Source organism: Galeopterus variegatus, unplaced genomic scaffold (genome assembly GCF_000696425.1).
Source record: "Galeopterus variegatus unplaced genomic scaffold, G_variegatus-3.0.2 Scaffold1063, whole genome shotgun sequence".
In the NCBI taxonomy this organism is placed as follows: Eukaryota; Metazoa; Chordata; class Mammalia; order Dermoptera; family Cynocephalidae; genus Galeopterus; species Galeopterus variegatus.
Genome location: NW_007727174.1, coordinates 285,151 through 298,177, shown reverse-complemented (window position 1 = coordinate 298,177; position 13,027 = coordinate 285,151).

Here is a 13,027-nt window from a genome sequence, read left to right as displayed (position 1 = left end):
TTCAGTGCTCCCAGGCTCATTATTCCCTCAATCACAAACTCTCCTTACCTTACTGATTTCTATTCATACTTCAAAGCTTGTCTCAATTATCACCTCCCCTTGGAAGCCAACACAGGTCTGCCCACACTCACGCATGTATATATATTCCTTCCTTAGGTTCCCATGGCCTCTTGGGCACATCTCTACCTACTACCACCTGCTAAGTTGCACTGCAATCACTAATCCACTTATCTTCTCCATAATGGACTGTGAGTGAACCAAGGGTAGGGAATATGTGTTCATTTTTGCATCCCCATCATCTGCAGTAGTGTGTAGCTCTTAGTATTCAATAAAAGTTTTTTTTTAAGTGAATGAATGAATGAATGAATAACTTGTACCCACCAGGATAGCCTGTTTTCCCCCCGCTGCCCCAGATGCCAAATATTGTCTCTCACACTGACTGTTCCCTTACCTTGGTCCCTGGAGTTCGAGTGCCGGGACCACTCCCTTTCCCTCCCGCTTGCTGCCCTCCTGCCGTGAGTGCTCTGCCTTGTAGTGTTTGAATTATGTACTGCTGTGTCCCATAATAGGATGCTCTGTTTAACATTGGCCATGTGGAGTGCCATTAAATGCACATTTAACTTTTATAAGTTCAACTATATGTTCTCACTGCTTATAATTTTAGAATTTAATAATACACTTTTTTTTTTTAATAAAACTTGGCTCCTAAATATATGGGGTCTATTTCATTTGGCACAGAGAAACACTCATTTGTTCTAACAGCAAAAGGAAAACTGTTAGATTTATTTAAAGACAGCAGAGTCCGTTCCATACTTTATAGACAATTTAAGGGAATTTTCAAGGATAACTTTTGTCTGTAAAACATTTTTACCTTACAGTCTGATATTATTGTATTTTTTAAAAAATTTCACATGTATAGTTTAGCGTGTACCTTCAAAAGACAATGATTCCTTTTAAAGTAATCACACAAACAAACCAAACAATAATTCCTTAATATTATAAAACATTCTTGAATGTCTTATACATGTTTTACTTTTATTTTTAGATTTTGTTTCTAAGTTTGAGGTTTAACCAAATATCCTCTAAGTTTGAGGATCCAAATAAAGTTTATACCTTGCAATTGGTTAATGTATCTCTTAAAATTCTTTTTATCTGTAGGTTCCTTCTCCATCACTTTTTAAAAATATCACACTTTCTGATTGTTGTAGAAACCACATTATTTAACTTGGGTGTTTTTTTTTTTAATTGCATCTTCATGGTGTTCTTTAATATGTTACTTTGTTTCCTATATATCCTTTAAAATGGTCGTTAGATCTATAAGTTTGATTGATTCAGATTTCATTGTTTTTCAAAACTACTCTACAGGAGGTTATGTTTCCATCAGGAGGTACAAAGTGTCTGGTTATCTCCTTTTTATGATTCCAGCAGTCATTGATGATTGTTGTCTAGATCCGTTATTTCATCATGTTTTGCAAATTGGTGAAAGTCTAATTACACAATTCCTTCTTCATGTATTAACTGGGATACTTCTAAAAGGCAAACTTTCTCTCATCTATTATTATTATTTTTCCTAAGCTACAGTTTGTTTAGGAATGGCAGAATAAATACTTGAGGGCCGAGCCCATGGTGCACTCAGGAGAGTGCGGCGCTGGGAGCGCAGCAGCGCTCCCGCCGCGGGTTCGGATCCTATATAGGGATGGCCGGTGCGCTCACTGGCTGAGCATGGTGCGGCTGGTCTCAAAAAAGACAAAAAAAACCAAAACGAAACAAAAAAAAGAATAAATACTTGATTGTCTTCTTTTATTTACCAGTTTTAAAAAATAATAAGTTGGTTCTCTAATACTCTTTTAGAGGGGATACATAAAAAAATTAAACTATCATTATGCACTCATGGATTTCAATATATGCTATGTATTTTACTCCATTGAGATTATTATTTTTATTCATGCCCAAATCGTTTCCTCTTTATCCAAGAGAAACTATTGAATTGGCTCCTGAGGGCTCTTCACATAGCCTCAGTAGTTGCTGATGGGTACTTTTGCATTTCGGTATGACAAGATTTTTCAGGCTCATTTCGTATATTTCCTGCCCCAGATGTGAAGTCAGGCATTTATTTCTCCAAGAAGCCCCGATTACTTTTAGTGGGACATAGCATTCAGAGGCAATAATTCAGGCCCTAAGGGTGTTCATTACTATTGAGTTGTTCCTTGCCTCTAGGTCACTTTGGTGAGCTGGAAAAGTCATGAGTTTATAGAGATACTGCCAGTTCAAATTCAGTACTACAAGGTTTTACCTATCTTTACTGCTCCCACCTCTGTATTTCCTTTCTCCCACAGCAAAAATCTTATTTCTCAATGATACCACATCATTGTTAATTTGCTTAATCCATCCTTATACACATAGTCTTAGAATAACAATAATAATATTGCCATCATAAATTATTGAACATAATTTAAGATTTTTTTAGTGTTTTTATTAGTTTGCCTTTACTTTGGGAGGTATACTATTAAGGATGTACGATCAAATTACTGTGCTTTAAAGCTACTTGAAATAGTTCCTTTCTGTATGGTTATGCCACCGACTAGATACATCATTAGGTTCATTTGTTTGATTTTATTTTTGTTTTTAGAGATTGCTTTTGAAATTTTAATTTTGGTTTCTCATATGTAAAATATTTACAAGGTCTTAAATGCAAATTTACACAAGAAAATAAATTTTAAAAAGTCTAGCTTTTCTACATGTTCCCTATTCCATCCTTCTTGATAACCAAAAATTTTAAAATTCTATGGCTTATTTTTCCAAAATTTAAATATAAACATAACTTATATAAGGTGGAGTATTACACACTTATTTCACTATCCCTTTCTTTACTTGACAATGTATTCTGGAGATCACACCATGGTAGTACAGTAGTATATGGAGAAATTCTCCTGTCCTTTATGCAGATACAGTATGCTTCATTTATGGACACAGCACAGTTCATTCAACTAGTTCCCTAGCGATGGATATTTGGGTTGTTTTCAGTCTTTTGCTATTACTAATAGGGCTATAATGAACTGCTTTGTGCATATATCTTTTCACAGTTTTGTGAGTGTATCTTTGGGAAAGATTCCTAGAAGAAGATTTCCAGGACAAAGGGTAAATGCATAAATAATTTTACTAGATCTTGCCAAATTCCCCCCATACAGGTTCAACCTTTTATATCTCCACCAGCAATTTATGAGTGTGCCTATTTCCGCATAGACTTGCCAACAGAATTTGTTGACAAACTTGAAGTTTTGCCAATCTGATAGCATGGTTTAAATTTCATTTCTCTTATCACATTTAAGGTTGAGCATCTTTTCATAATACTTAAAAGCTTCTATAAATTCCTTATATGTTAAGAATATTAACCATTCATCAATGACATAATTTGGAAATATTTTTCCTAGTTTGTCTGATCTTTTATTTTACTTATGATGTATTTTTCCATATAATTAAATTTTTTTATATGGTCACATTTTTAATCTTTTCCCTCAACCATAGTTAGATTAAGTTTTCACTACTCTCAGATTATAGAAGAATTCAATGATGTTTTCTTTTGCTCCTTGTATTTGTATGGTGCATTTGGAATTTATCTTGGTGTATAGTGTGAGGGTTACATCCAATTTTATTATTTTCCATGTCACTACTTATTCTAACACCATTTTTTACAAAGTGATCTTTTTCCCTGCTGATTTGAGATGCTGCCTTTATTGTAGTGTAAATGTCGATATGCAATTGGATCTATCTTTGGATTCTTTTGTTTGTTCTATTGGTCTGTCTATTCATGCACTAATATCAAACTATTTTAATTATAAAGGCTTTATAGTATGTTTTAGTGTCAAGGATGGTAAGCCCAACTCAATGCTCTTCTTCTTCAGGGTTATTTGTTTATTCATGCATATTTGTTCTCCAGCTGAAACTTATGACCAAATTGTCATGGTCCATAAAATAATCTGACTGCATTTTATTCGGACTGCATTACATGTGTAAATGAACTTACAGAGAACTGACATCTTTATAATTTTGAGTCTCTCTATCCAAGAAATGGTATGCCCTCATTTGTTCAGGTCTACAAGTTTTATAGTTTTTCTCTTATAGGTTTTGGGTATTTATTTATTTATTTTTGGACTGAGTATTTTACTTTCTTATTTGTTATCATAAATGAGTTCTCCTCTATTTTTATGCCTCTAGCTGGTTTTTGTTTATATATATTAAGGCTACTGATTTTATGTTAGTTTTATAACTTGCTACTTTACTAGATTCTTTTATTTTTTTAACAGTTTTTCCATTGATTCTTTTAGATTTTTCAAATATATAACCATGTTACCTGAAAATAAATATACTTTTATTTATTTATTTTTAATTCTTATGTCTCTCATTGCTTTCTCTTATCTAATTACATTGAGCAGTACCTCCAACACAATATTAGATAGTCCAAGACTTAAAACAACAATGTAAGAAATGATTCTACTATATTTTTTGCAAACTTCATCTTTAAGTGAGGAAAATACCTCGGGAAGCAAAGTGCACTTAAGAGCACTATGTGCTTTCAGACATACAAGCTGGGAGCAGAATGCTCACATAAAAGCAGAGATGGCTGGCTGGCTGACCTAGCCACAGACCACCAAAGACTGAAGTCATTCTTGGGTTTATTATTCAGTAGCTGTAGGTGATTTGCAAAAAATTAAGGGTGTAAACCTCTTTAACTATATCAATTTGCATAAGATCAAATCCCTAAAACAAATCATATATTCCGTATCACTAAAATGGCATTACTTCTTTGATCCAACATTAAGTGATGCATATATTAGTGCTGGAAGTGGGTACTGTTGTAACAAAACCCAAATATATTAGTCAGGGTTCTCCAGAGCATGAAACTAATAAGATATATATAGATGTATAAGAAGGGATTTATTATAAAAATTGGCTCACATGATTATGGAGACCGAGAAGTCCTATGATACACCATCTGCAAGCTGGAGAACCAGAAAATCCAGAGGTGTAATTTAGTCTGAATCCAAAGGTCTGAGAACCAGGGAAGATAATGATGTAATTCCCAGTTCGAAGCCAAGGTCTGACAACCGAAGTGGGAGTGGAAGGAGGGTGTGCGATGCTGGTGTGTGAGTCCTAGAATCTGAAGGCCCAAGAACCTGGAGCTCTCATGTCTGAGGGCAGGAGAAAATGGATGTCTGAGCTCAAAATTAGAGTGAGGGAGAGAAAAAGAGGGAGAGGGAAAGAGGGAGAATTCACCTTTCTTCCACCTTTTTGTTCTGGCCAGGTCCTCAATGGATTGGATAATGCCGGCCCACAGTGGTGAGCTCTGGTCTTCTTCACTCAGTCCACTGATTCAAATACGAATCTCTTCCAGAAATGCCCTCTCAGATACACCCAGAAATGTTTTTACTAGCTATCTAGGTATCCCTTAACCCAGTTAAGTTGACATATGAAATTAACCATCACAAGTTCACCACTCGTCAACTTGGCATGCATATATATCTCCTTAAACCACACTCCATCTCCAAGCAAGAAGATAGCATTGTCATAATTCCACATGACATAATACAACTATTCTTCATATAACCAAAAACACACTAATCTCTTCCCCAAGAGAGGAAATAAAGTCCTGAAGTGATGTTTACTCTTCTGATGTCCTGTAGCTTAAATACTATGAGATAAAATTAACAATACTTAAACACTGATATAAAGTCAATATATCTTATGTTACATGATAAGGGAATACGAGCAGAAAGAAACAAAGATATTTGCCATAAACATATATTTATGTATATCCATATATCCATACATGCACACACAAACATATTTATAACAAAAGAGGTAGGAAATACTCATGGTAAGTATAGTCCTCGTTTCTGTAACTGGTCATTTGGTTGTAGCTGGTATTTATAACTGCCTTATTCCTGTATCCATTCTGTATTCCCTTTGCCTTTAGCTAGCACCTCAGCTGGGTGTCATTCTCTACCTGGTGGGGTGGCCCAAACCTTTATTCCTGAAGGATCTGGGACATTCATAGTCCTGTCTGGATTGGGTTGCTGTAGTTTTCCATTGACCTTAATCATAGGGCATGGTAACATTAACACTGTATTCCAGACATAGTCTTCCTTCCCTCCATCATGGAGTAGTAGAATAGTACTCCAGTTTTCTCTTGTAGTCTGGATCAATCATCACAGTCAACTCTATAACTCCCTTCTTGGGCTGTTGACTCAGAGGTGTGAGGAGCCCAAAGTGGTTGGGTGGCAGTCGTAACTTCCAGTTCAACGGAATCATTGTTGTGTCTTCTGGGGAAGTATTTTTCTCTCTGGTACTAAGACTTCTAGGCCAGAAGAGCATAAAGTTGCAGGAACAGGAGGCAAAAGTTTTTCTAGTGGGTCACTAAGGATAGTGGTCAGTGGTGACCATTTCCACCTCTTGATTCATTGACCTGTGAGTCCTGCCTATGAAAGAAAGAAGTATTACCATATACTGGATGCTGATTCAGAGCATGTACAGCTTTCTGGAGAAACTCGCCCCAGCCCTGCAAGGTTCCACCACTAGCTGCTGCTGTCAACATTCCTCAAAAGGCCATTTCTCCATTCCATCAAACCACCTGCTGCAGGATGGTGGGGAACATGGTAAGACCAGTGAATTTCTCGAGCATGGGTGCATTGTCACATTTTTTTGGCTGGAAAGGTAGTTCCTTGGTAAGAAGAAATGCTGTGTGGAATAATATGACAATGAAGAAGGAACTCTGTAAGTCCATGAATGGTAGATTTGGCAGAAATATTACATGCAGGGAAGGTAAATCTGTATCCAGTGGAAGTGCCTATTCCAGTGAGAAGAAAACCTTATGCCCCTCCTGATGGAAGTCGTCCAGTGTTATCAACCAATTTTTGAATTACTTGCCAGTGATATTCAACACTCTTTAAAGTAATACAACAAAACACAGCACTCAACAAGATAAAATTCACAGTATCTAACATCCACTCTAATATTGCTAACATAACAAAGAAACAAAATAAGTTAACCCATAACTAGGACAGAAGTCAGCCAACAGAAATAGAACCAGAAAAAAATGGGGTTGATGAAAATAGCAGGAAAGACATTAAAACAACTATTATAAATATGCTCCTTGCTATGGACTAAAGGCATAAAGATTTCACCAGGTAAATAGGCAGACAATTTCTGAGTTTTAAAATCCATTTAGAAGATAATACATGGTTTAAAGCAAAATTAATTAATGCATTATAATACTTATAATATATGTAGAAATAGAAAGTATCACAACAATATCATAAAGGAAAGAGGGGGAAGGAACATATATGATGGTAAAATTTTATAATATACATAAAGAGGTATAGTACTGTTTAAAGGTAGACTGTAATAAGGTAAAAATGTGTATTGTAAACCCTAGAGCAAACACTAAAATAATAAAATTAAGAGTTATACATAATAAGCCAGTAGTGGAGATGAACTTGAACCATAAAAAAGTACTTGATAAATTTAAAAAAGAAAATTTAAAAAAAAGAACAAAGGACTGGTGGAAAAAATAGAAAACACATAGCAAGATGGTAGATTTAAATTTAACTATGTCAGTAACTATGATAAATTTTACTGGTCTAAACACTCCAATTAAAATTCAGAGATTTTCAAAATTGACCTTTAAAAAAGCAAAATTCAACTAAGTTATCTAAAAAATATTTACATTAGTATGAGGACACTGATAGATTTAAAGTAGAAAGATAGGACAAGTATACTACATAAACACCAAAGAAGAGAGAGTTGAAGTAGATGTAATAATGTCAGAAATTTGATTTAGAAAAAGGAATAGTTCCAGGTATAAAGCAGGATGTTTCATAATGACAAAGGGATCAATTTATCATGAAGATGTACAATCTTAAATATATATGCACCTAATAACAAATACTTTTTCAAAAAGCAATAACTGATTAAACCGAAAGTGGAAATAGACATCCACAATCACAGCTGGAGATTTCAATATTCCTCACTCAGCAATTTATAGAACAAATAGACAAAAGAATCAGTAAGGATTCAGAAGACTTGAACGATACTATCAATCTACCAAAATGATTGACACTTATACAACACACTGCCCAACTACAGCAAAATAAATGTTATTTCCAGGTGCACATAGAACATTCACCTGGATCATATCATGGGCACTGAAATAGGTTTTAATAAATTCTAGAGAATTGAAATCACATGAAGTATATTCTTTCACAGCAGCAGAATCAAACCAAAAACTAACAACAGAGGGTTATCTGGGAAATCCCCAAATACTGGAAAATTAAGCCATAAAAGTAAAAACAAGTCATGGGTCAAAAGGGAAATTAGAAAATATTTTAAACTGAATGTAAATGAAAACACAGCACATCAAAATTAGCTTTTTAGAGATTCTGCTAAAACAATGCTTAGTGGGAAATTCACAACATTATATAATTATATGAGGGGAAAAAATGGTCTTAAATCAATTATCTAAACTTCCACCTTAAAAAGAAAGAAAAATAAAAGCAAATTAAACTTGAAGTAAGCTGAAGGAAGGTAATAATAAAGATAAGTATGGAAACCAATAAAATTTAAAATGGACAAGTAATAGAGAAAAAGCAATGAAACCAAAAGCTGGTTTGCTAAACACAGCAATGAAATTGATATGTCTGTAGTTTAGATTAACCAATTCATTCTGGTTTGCCTGGGACTTTCCCAGTGTTAATACTGAATGTTCTGTATGTTTCAGGAAACGCCTCAATCCTGGGTAAAAATAAACAGTTTGTCACTTTACTGTAGCCAGACTGATCGGGAAATAGTAAAAAAGATATAAATTACTAACCTCAAAAATAAAAGAGAGACATTACTACAGATCTTAAAGACATTTAAAGGATAATAACAGAACATTATGAACAATTTTATGCCAATAAATTTGACAGCCTACATAAAAGGCACAAATTTTTTGAAAGGAAAAAGCACTACCAAGCTTACTCAAGGAAGTTGATTGTCTAAATAGCACATTATCTGTTAAATGAATTAAATTTACAGTTAAAGAAAACTCCAGACCCATACGGTGCTGCTGGTAAAGTTTGCCAAACATTTAAAAAAAAATTAAAACCAATTCTACAAAAATGATTTCAAAGCAGAAAAAGAGGAAAGATGTCCTAATGCCCTTTGTGATGCCAGAATTATGCTGATGCCAAAAGAAGACAAAGACATTACAAGAGAATAAAACTATAGATCAATATTCTTTTTATACATAGATGTGAAAGCTTCTAACAAAATTTTAGCACATCCAATTCAGTAATGCATAAAATGAATAAGAAACATTGAATACTTCGGGATAAAATAGGCAAGACTTGCAAAGTGAAAACTACAAAACATTGTTGAAAGAGCTTAAGAATCCTTTAATAAATGGCACAAAATATGGTATTTATAGATTTGAAGACTCAGTACTAAAGAAATTAAGAAATCTAATTCTCCTCATATTAATTTGCTAGAGCAGCTATAACAAAATACCACAGATTGGTTGGCATAAACAGAAATTTGTTTCCCCACATTTCTGAGGCTAGAAATCCAAGTTGTTAGCAGGTTTGGTTTTTCCTGAGGCCTCTCTCCTTGGCTTGCAGATGGCCACCTTCTCACCATGTCTGCACATGGCCTTTTCCATGTCTTCAGAGGGATATGTCCTCACAATATCCCTGGTGTCGCTTCTTCTTATAAGAACACCAGTTGTACTGCATAGGGACCGCACCCTAATGGCCTCATTTAAACTTAATTGCTTCTAAAACTCTACCTGTAAATAAAGCCACATTCTGAGGTACTGGGGGTTAGGATGTCAACATACAATAAATTTACACAATTCAATCCATTGCAATCCTCAAATGGATCTATAGATTCAAGGCAGTTCCAACAAAAATCCCAGCATACTTTTGTAGATTTTGACAAATTTGTTTTAAAAATTTATATGGAAAATCAAGGTCCTAGTTCATTAGTCCATTGCTTGTAATAAAATACCTGAATCTGGGTAATTTACAAAGAAATAAAACATATTTCTTACAGTTTTGGAGGCTGGGGAGTCCAAAGTCTAAGGAACACATCTGGTGAGGGCCTTGTTCTTGTTGGTGACTCTGCAGTGACGTAGGGTATCACATGGTGAAATGGCAAAAGCAGAGAGAGAGAGAGAGACAGAGAGAGAGAGAGACAGAGAGAGAGAGAGAGAGAGGAGTACCCGCCTCACTCACTCTTTTTTAAAGCCATCAGAACCACATCCATGACCACTATTAAACCATCACTAAACCCATTCACTACGGCATGCTCCTCACAGTCTAAGTACTTTTTCCAGGCCCCATCTTTCAATTACCATACTAGGATTTTCCACCTTCTTAACACTGTCACAGTGGGGGTTAAGTTTCTAATGCCTGGAACATTTGGAGGACACAATTTAATCCATAGCACCTAGAATTGCCAAAATAATTTTGAAGAAAAAAATAAGGAGCAAAGGTGGTGGATTTACACTATCTGGTTCTAAGACTTACTATAATGTAAGTCAGTTATCACACAATGTGATATTGGCATAATGAGAAGTTGGCAAACCACAAGCCACAGACTACTGCCTATGTTTGTAAATAAAGTTTTGTTGGAATACAGCCACTCCCATTTGCTTGTCTATCGTCAATGACGGCTTTTGCACTATAACAATAGAGGTGAGAGGTCATATTAAAGATCATGTGGACCTCAAACCTGAAATATTTACTTTCTGTCCATTTAAGGAAAAGTTTGCCAGCCCCTGATATAGATCAATGAAACAGTCCAGAAATATCCTAACACAGGTTTTCTTAACAGCTGCACTGCTGACATTTTGGGCTATGTAACTCTTTGTTGGGGGCGTCCTGTGCACTGCAGAATGTTTAGCAGCATCTCTGGTCTCTATGCACTAGATGCTAATAACACCCCAATTTGTTAAAAATAAGTTGTCACATATTCCTTGGGGGGCTAAATGGCCCTCAGTTGAGAACCCCTGACCTAATACATATATGATCAATTGATTGGTGACAGAAGTACTAAAGTGATTAAATGGGAAAAATATAGGCTCTCCAATGAATAGTGCTGGGACAACTGATATCCTTAGAGAAAAAAATAAACCTTAGTATATAAAAAAATCATCTACCTAAACATAAAAACCAAAATAATTTTTTAAATCTGTAAGAAAATATAGAAAAAAAATCTTTGTGACCTTGGGTAAGGAAATCTCCTTTGGATAAGACACAGAAAGCACAGATCAAAAAAGAAAAATAATAAATTGGGCATCATCAAAATAAGACTTTACTCTTCAAAAAAATTGTTAAGAAAATGAAAAGCAAGCCATGGACCAAGAGAAAATATTTGAAAAAACATATCTACTAAACAATAAAAAAAAAAACACCAAAAAACCCAATAAAATTTGGGCAACAGATCTCAACAGTTACCTCATCAAAGAAGTTATACAAATGGCAAATAAAAGCCTATAAAAAGATCCTCAATGTCATGAGTCATCAGTGAAATTCAAATTAAAGAGAAATGAGGTACTGCTTTATACTCAATATATGGCATGAAGGTCTGGTGCATACGTGTGCGTGTGTGTGTGTGTGTGTATAACAAACAAAACTTAAAAATAAATCTGACAATACCAAGTGTTGACAAGGATGTAGAGCAATTGAAACTCTTGTAAATTGCTGACTGGTGTACAAAATGGTACAGCGCCTTTGGAAAACATTTGGAAATTTCAGGTAAAGTCTATCATCACTTAGCATATATGCCAGCATCTACTCCTAGGTATCTTTTCAAGAGAAATGGAAACATATGTTCACACGAAGATTGTAGACAAATATTCACAGCAGCCTTGTTCATAATTGCCAAAAGACAGAAACAACCTAAATGTCCATCAACTGATGGATGAACAAATGGATTGTGGTATATCCATACAATGGAATACTACTCAGCAACATAAAGAAACAAGCTACTGATTCCTACAGTGGCATGGATGAATCTCAAAAGCATTTTGCTTAAGATAGAAACCTAACACAAAAGACCATACGTGATGTAGTCTTCTATATGAATCCTAGATTTATATGAGTTTTAGATTCACTATAGTGACAGAAATCAGGTCAGTGATTGTCAGGGTTAGGGGTGGAGGAGAAGATGGATTGAAAAGAGGCAGAAAGGAACTTTTGGGGGTAAGGGGACTCTTCTCTATATGTGACTGTGTACAACTAGATAGTTCCATGAAGTGACTAAAGCAATCAATGTTCTTGTGATTGGAGGGGAAGAACCAACAGTGGTGGTGGCTATTGTGGCAGCAGCAACAGGTGTAATGACACTTCATTGTGCCAGGCACTGTGATAAGTCCTTTAAATGCATTATTCCATTCAATCTTCAAAAGATCCATTTGGGGTGAGAAATACTGCTTCCCCTTTTTTTGAGGGAACTGAGCCCCAGAGAGTTTAAGTAACATCTAAAGTCACTCCACTGTTCAGTCAATCTGGCTGACCCCCAAGTCTGTGCTGTTAGTTATGGACTAATCCTGCAACCTGCATGGAATGTTGTCCTAATACTTATTTCTGTCTGACTGTGCTACACAATGCTATGTTACAAATATTCTTTTTTTTATTTTGATATTTTCGAGTACAGTATGCTGTTTCAATATATGCTTATACTGCACAATGATTCACCTAGGGTAGATAGCATAGTTAATACCAATATTCTTTATCACTACCTGACCCTTTGCAATATAAGTTCATGTGAGTATGGCACCTTAGAAACGAATAGTTAGAGTATTTCAGCCTAAATTAAGACTCCTTGAATTAATGCTCCCTTGGCCAACTAGGGAAAGACTTCAGGTCTCCTGTGCGTTGCATGTTGTGTTCTCTGGAAGCAGTCACTGAGAGAGAATATGGTGCTAATACTACAATACCTTTGAAAGGAAGGGAGAGAAAGCAGAACTGAGCACAGGGAGAAGTCAAAC